The following is a 7597-nucleotide window of genomic DNA, read 5'->3' on the forward strand; positions in this document are numbered from 1 at the left end:
GTTTAAAATACAAAAATCAGCCGGGCATGGGGGTGCATACCTGTAATCCCAGCTACTTGGGAGGCTGAGGCAGGAGAATTGCTTGAACTCGGGAGGCGGAGGTTGCAGTGACCTGAGACTGCGCCACTGCACTCCATCCTGGGCAACAGAGTAAGACTCTGTCTCAAAAAAAAAAAAAAAAAAAAAAAAATTAAATAAAAAAATAATACATTTGGGTCATTATGGTACGTAGCTAACACTTCTGACAGGTTTCAGCCCAGCTATGGGTCTGCCTGCCTCACCATAGAAGAGCCTTCAGTTCTCCACCTTAGAATTCAGGGGTAGGTCACAATCCATCAATTAATACTGAAAGGATTTAAACATATACATCTGCGGTCATGGTTTTGTTTTCTTTTTTTTTTTTTTTTTTTTGAGACGTAGGGCTGGAGTGCAGTGGCGCAATCTTGGCTCACTGCAAGCTCCGCCTCCCGGGTTCACGCCATTCTCCTGCCTCAGCCTCCTGAGTAGCTGGGACTACAGGCGCCCACCACTGTGCCCAGCTAATTTTTTATATGTTTAGTAGAGACGGGGTTTCACTGTGGTCTTGATCTCCTGACCTTGTGATCCGCTTGCTTTGGCCTCCCAAGGTGCTGGGATTACAGGCGTGAGCCACCTCGCCTGGCCTCGGTCATGATTTTCAAACATTGTTTCCCTTCTTTTAGACTCCAGATCCTGTGTTTAAATGAAATCAGTCCTCGGTATAAAACTGAAAGCTGCTACCCTCATTCCTGACTTCCGAGCACCTCTGTAGAACTCCTGCTGTTTTTTAGAAAGCTGACTTCAAGAATAAACATTAAAACAAAACAAAAAACCTTTAACTTGAATATTTCTTGCAAATGCTTATGTTCATCTTTCTTTTTTTGTTTTGTTTTGTTTTTGTTTTTTTTTTTTTGAGACGAAGTCTCACTCAGCTTCCCAGGCTGGAGTGTGCAGTGACACGATCTTGGCTCACTGCAACCTCCGCCTCCCGGGTTCAAGCGATTCTCCTGCCTCAGCCTCCCGAGTAGCTGGGATTACAGGCACACACCACCACACCCAGCTAATTTTTGTATTTTTAGTAGAGATGGGGCTTCACCATGTTGGCCAGGATGGTCTCGATTTCTTGACCTTGTGATCTGCCCTCCTCAGCCTTTTCCCGAAGTGCTGGGATTACAGGTGAGTCACTGCGCCTGGCCTATGTTCATCCTTTCTAAGGACACATAGTCTTCTTATTTCCTGTAATAATAATGATAATATTATATATTTTATAAAGCTCTTAACTTTTGGCTGGGCTCAGTGGCTCATGCTTGTAATCCCAGCACTTTGGGAGGCCAAGGTGGGTAGATCACTTGAGGTCATGAGTTTGAGATCAGCCTGACCAACATGGTGAAACCCTGTCTCTACAAAAAAAAAAAAACAAAAAACCGACAAAAATTAGCCAAGTGTGGTGGCATGCATCTGTAGTCCCAGCTATTTGGGAGGCTGAATCACTTGAACATGGGAGATGGAGGTTGCAGTGAGCTGAGATTGTGCCACTACACTCCAGCCTGGGCAACAGAGCGAGACTCTATCTCACAAAAAAAGGCTTTTATCTTTTTCAAGTGCTTTTCCATCAGCTATTTCAGATTTTGTGGGCTATGTCTCCCACAGCTTAATGTAGCCATTTTAAATTTCATTGTGTATATCTAAGAGGAAAATTTGATAGTATAACATTTTTATGGATTTTTCCCACTATTTGAGTAGTATTGCCTTTCAACTAAGTAGATCTCTTTTAAGCAACTATGATCGCTCATACTTAAGTCCAGTTATCTGACACTGAATAATCCACCTACTTGCAATAATCAATTAACCAACATATCAAAATATGCTATAATAAACAGAAAATCCCTAATTTTGACAATGCTTTCATATAATTTGTAAACTATATTTTAACAAGTCATTTTAATTCTCACAGCACATTATTACACTGTCAAATTGAAATTTAATTTTTTTGCAAGCTGCATTCATTGTTGTTAATATTTATAACTGTTAAGGGATTATAACCAAATGATATCTGGTCCTGGGATAAGGAAAGAGCAAGAATGCAATCTGTTAAATTGGATTAAAGTATTAAGCTCAATTTCTGAAAGCATACTGAATGCATTCCCATAAAAATTAAGATTTTGAAGTGTAGAAGTTTCTTATGATGCAGCAAATAATGAGAAGTCAAAAATGAAAAGGCATTCAGCCTGAAATGAATACTGCATAAAATAAAGAAAATAGAAACACAGGTTTCATTATTTTAAGGGAAAAAACTTCTATTTTACAGTAAAGAACAATAAGATGTGGGAAATGGAATGGGAGAATGGAGCAGTTTTCTTCCAGGGACAAGTATTTAAGAATGCTTTTGGCTGGGGGCGGTGGCTCACACCTGTAATCCCAGCACTTTGGGAGGCCAAGGCAGGTGGATCACCTGAGCTCAGGAGTTCGAGACCAGCCTGGGTAAATGGTGGAAATTAGCCGGGCGTGATGGTGGGCGCCTGTTGTCCCAGCTACTCAGGAGGCTGAGAAAGAATTACTTGAGCCTGGAAGGTGGAGGATGCAGTGAGCCGAAATCACACCACTGCACTCCAGCCTGGGCAACAGAGTGAGACTTTGTCTCAAAAAAAAAAAAAAAAAAAAAAAAAAAATGCTCTCAAACCCCTGAAATGCTCTACTTAATTCTGTTGCCTTGTTGAGATAATCCACTAAAACCAGTAACTGTTCCTTTTTTCTTACAACTAAAAACACTTTTTTATTCATTTTTAAATTTATTTTTATTTTTTTGAGACAGAATCTCACTCTGTTACCCAGGCTGGAGAGAATGGCACAATGTCAGCTCACTGCAACCTATGCCTCCCGGTTTCAAGCGATTCTCCTGCCTCAGCCTCCCAAGTAGCTGGGACTACGGGCACGTGCCACCACACCCTGCTAATTTTTGTATTTTCAGTAGAGACAGGGTTTCACTATGTTGGCTAGGTTGGTCTTGAACTCCTGACCTCGTGATCTGCCCGCCTCAGCCTCCCAAAGTACTGGGATTACAGGCGTGAGCCACCGTGCCCAGCAATACTTCTTTATTGTAGAACATATATATGAAGAAAAAGAAAAAAAAAATCACCATAAGCCCACCATCCAGAGATAACTACTGTTAACACTTTTAACAGCTTTATTGAGATTCACATCCCATATAATTCACCCATTGAAAGTGTACGACTCAATTTTTTAAGTGTATTTAGAGTTGTACCATCATCAGCACCTAGTTTTAGAACATTTCATCACCCCAGAAAGAAACCTATTAGCATCACTCCCCATTTCCCCTAACACACATTTCCCCCTACTCAGTCCTAAGCAACTACTAATCTACTTTTTGTCTCTAGAGATTTGCCTATTCTGGATATTTCATATAAACAGAATCACAGTATGTGGTCTTTTACAACTGATTTCTTTCACTTGGCATCATGTTTTCAAGATTCCTCCATGTTGTAGCCGGTATCAGTGCTTAATTTTTAAAAACTGCTGATTAGTATTCCATTGTATGTATGTAACATAATTTGTTTATCCGTTTATTATGGACATTGGGTTGTTTCCACTTGCTGACTGTTATGAATAATGCTGCTCTAAATATTCATGTACACATTTTTGTTTGAATACTTGTGTTTAATTCTCTTAGAATCTAGGAGACTGAAATTTCTGGGTCATATGGTATCCATACGTTTAATATTTTGAGGAACTGCTAAATTATTCTCCAAAATGGCTGTACCACTTTACATTCCCATCAGCAATGTATAAAGGTTCCAATTTCTCCACATCCTGAAAACCCTTTATATTGTCTGCCAACTATATATATATATATATATACACACACACACACACACATATTGCTATCCTAGTGGGTGTGAAGTGGTATCTCATTGTAGTTTTGATTTGCATTTCTCTAACGACTAATGATGCTGAGCATCTTTTCATGTATTGGTTATCTGTATATCTTCTATGGAAAAGGGTCTATTCAGATCCTCTGTCCTTTTAAAAATTTCGTTATTTTTAAAAGTTATTAAGACCTCATTATAAATTCTGGATACAAGTCTCTTATCAGATATATATTAATTATAAATCATTTATCCCATTCTATGAATTGTCTTTTATTTTCATGATAGTATCACTTGCAGCACAGAAGTTTTTAACTTGATGAAGTCTAATTTATCTATTTTTTCCTTTTGTCTCTTACACTTTTGGTGTTGTATCTTAGAAGGTTTTGTCTGACTCAAGGTCATGAAAATTGCACCTGTATTTTCTTCTACAAAGTTTCTAACTTTAGCTCTGACATGAGAGTCTGATCCATTTGATTTAATTTGTGGTAAGTGTGAGACTGGGGTTAAACTTATTTATTTTTTTTTTTTGAGACGGAGTTTTGCTCTTGTTGCCCAGGCTGGAGTGCAATGGTGTGATCTGGGCTCACCGCAACATACGCCTCCCAGGTTCAAGCGATTCTCCCGCCTCAGCCTCCCAAGTAGCTGGGATTACAGGCATGTGCCATCACACCCAGCTAATTTTGTACTTTTAGTAGAGATGGGGTTTCTCCATGTTGGTCAGGCTGGTCTTGAACTCCCGACCTCAGGTGATCTGCCCGCCTCAGCCTCCTAAAGTGCTGGGATTACAGGTACGAGCCACAACACCCGGCAAACTTAATTCTTTCATACATGGATATCCAGTCATCCAGGCAACATTTATTGAAAAGATTATTCTTTACCCTCATTGAATTGGCTAGACACCCTTGTTCAAAACCAATTGACCATAAGTGAAAGGGTTTATTTCTGGACTTTCAATTCTATTTTTCTGACCTATATGTCTATCCTTGTGCAACTATTAATATTTGTTATGAAATCACCTTTTTTCATATGTATTTTTCACATTTATTTTTTCAAAACCATTGAGTCATACCAAGCATGCAGTTTTTAACTTTTTTCTCTTAATAGACCATTAATACCCTCTCGTGTCATTAAATATTCAACCTAATTTTTTTTTTTTTTTGAGACGGAGTCTCGATCTGTCGCCCAGGCTGGAGTGCAGTGGCTGATCTCGGCTCACTGCAAGCTCCGCCTCCCGGGTTCACACCATTCTCCTGCCTCAGCCTCCCAAGTAGCTGGGATAACAGGCGCCCACCACCACACCCGGCTAATTTTTGTATTTTTAGTTGAGATGGGGTTTCACTGTGTTAGCCAGGATGGTCTCGATCTCCTGGCCTCGTGATCTGCCTGCTTTGGCCTCCCAAAGTGCTGGGATTACAAGCGTGAGCCACCGCGACCAGCCTACTCAACCTAATTTTTAACGGTTGCATTATATTCCATTATACAGATTAGTTAAACTAATCTCTTACTCAATGCTTAAGAGATTGTTTTCAGAATAACATTATCTTTAACATAATAAACACTCCCAAAATATAATTCTATTTGTATCAGCAACTACACCATAAGAAAAAACCTAGAAAGAAAATTGCTAAGTACAAATATTTTTAAGAACTTGATTAAAAAATACTGCTATTGTATTATTTTACTAGCAATGTACAAGAGCGTGAGTTTCTTTATATGCTTACTAAAGCTGGATATTATCATTTAAAAATCTTGACAAATTTTGAATTCACATTTTATCAATGATTTGTAAGAAGATATCTCAAACCTGGAAGTTTTTGATAGATTAAGTCAAATAACCAACTTTTCCCCATCTCTTAAAGATCTCAAATTATGTATATACGTGTATAAATATACGTGTGTGTACACACACACACACACACATTTTAGTTTCTTGTAGAGATGAGGTCTCACTATGTTGCCCAGGCTGGTCTTGAACTCCTGGGTTCAAGGGATCCTCCTGCATCAGCCTCCCCAAATGCTGGGATTATAGGCATGAGCCGTGACATCCAAACAAAAATCTCAAATTTTAATGTTATTTTTATTTTCATTTTCTGTATGTAGTACTGCCTTATTTTGCCTCACAGAGTAAATTGCCATTGAAAGAAAACACTTTGAAGAGAGTCACCTAATGAAGCAATCAATAAGATATAGATTTACAGAGACAGGGTGACTACTCCAGCAAGGACTCACTTGGTTACTTTATATCAATGTGGTCACCAAGTGAAGTTAGCTATGTAAGTTCTGAAAGTAAAGTTGATCAGTGATTCAGAGTTGATTGGTCTCTGATGAAAGGACTCACAGTAACCAACTCACTAAAGACTGATATTTAAAATGGAATGCCTTTTTACTCATTTCTTGTGAGGCACCTCACTGACACAGACCAGATTGCTCAAAATGTTTGCTCAGGGCATGTTTTCTCTTGCATGAGACCTGGCACATAGAAAATACTCAATAAAGGCCAGGCACAATGGCTCAGGCTTATAATGCCAACACTTTGGGAGGCTAAGGCAGGAGGATTGCTTGAAGCCAGAAGTTCGAGACCAGCCTGGGCAACAAAGTGAGACCTCTGTCTCTACAAAATTAAAAATTAAAAAAAAAATTAGCCAGCCATGGTGGCTTGTGCCTGTAGTCCCTGTCGTCTCAGCTACCTGGGAGGCTGAGGCAAGAGGACTGCTTGAGCCCAGGAGCTCAAGGCTACAGTGAGCTATGATTGTGCCACTACACTACAGACTAGGCAACAGAGTGAAACCTCATCTCAAAAAAAAAAAAAAAAAAGAAGAAGAAAGTACTCAATAAGTATCAGCCATTATCATTATCGTTGTTATTATCAATAATATTATAGTGCAACTGACTGTGATTTTACTTATCTCCCCTTTATAGGGAACACATTCTGATCTTTGAGATGGCTCTTGACCTTTTGGAGTCATGCTCACTTTGGAAGTCTAATGAAATCTGTGGATACTTCCAGCAGATAAAAAAGTCCATATATACATATGGAGAACGGGCTAAGAACTGTGTTCTTACGTCCACTATGGCCCTACTCGAATGCTCAGACTTGAGCAGTCCTAAGTTAAGAGTAAAATGCATTCGCAGTTCACAATCAGGCAACCACAGTAGAACGCAGGGCTGGGACAAACTCTCTTGGCTTTTTCCTTTCATTTTGCTTTATGTCTCTCTTCCTTTTTTTCTTGGAAATATCCTCCCCTTGGAAAGCCAAAACCTGTGAAGCCCAGGCCTGTCTTGATTCAAGACACAAATACTCCTCACCCACTTGGCTCACTGCTCTCCTTTTCATGTCTCTCTCTCTCTCTCTCACTCTCTCTCTCTTTTTAAAGTGATTTCACTATTCATGTAGATATTCCATCTGACATCTTGGCCTCTCAGTTCCTCAGTCTTTTTGGCCTCTGATCATCTGATCCTCCGTGCCCCCTCAGACAACCATGGCATTCTTTTTGTCATGACAATCACTGCACACTTCTGACACTGTAACTTCCAGAGTCCCATTCTCTGACCAGCATCCCCCATCCTTCTGGATTCTCTTCTCAAGAACTCCTGCTTCAGCAGTTCTTTAACTCCATGAAGAACTCTCATCCTTAGACTCTATCATTTTCTCAACTATAATCAGCTATCCGTGTCCTTACGTCTTTTTCTTT

This window comes from Papio anubis, chromosome 1 (genome assembly GCF_008728515.1).
Source record: "Papio anubis isolate 15944 chromosome 1, Panubis1.0, whole genome shotgun sequence".
Classification (NCBI taxonomy): domain Eukaryota; kingdom Metazoa; phylum Chordata; class Mammalia; order Primates; family Cercopithecidae; genus Papio; species Papio anubis.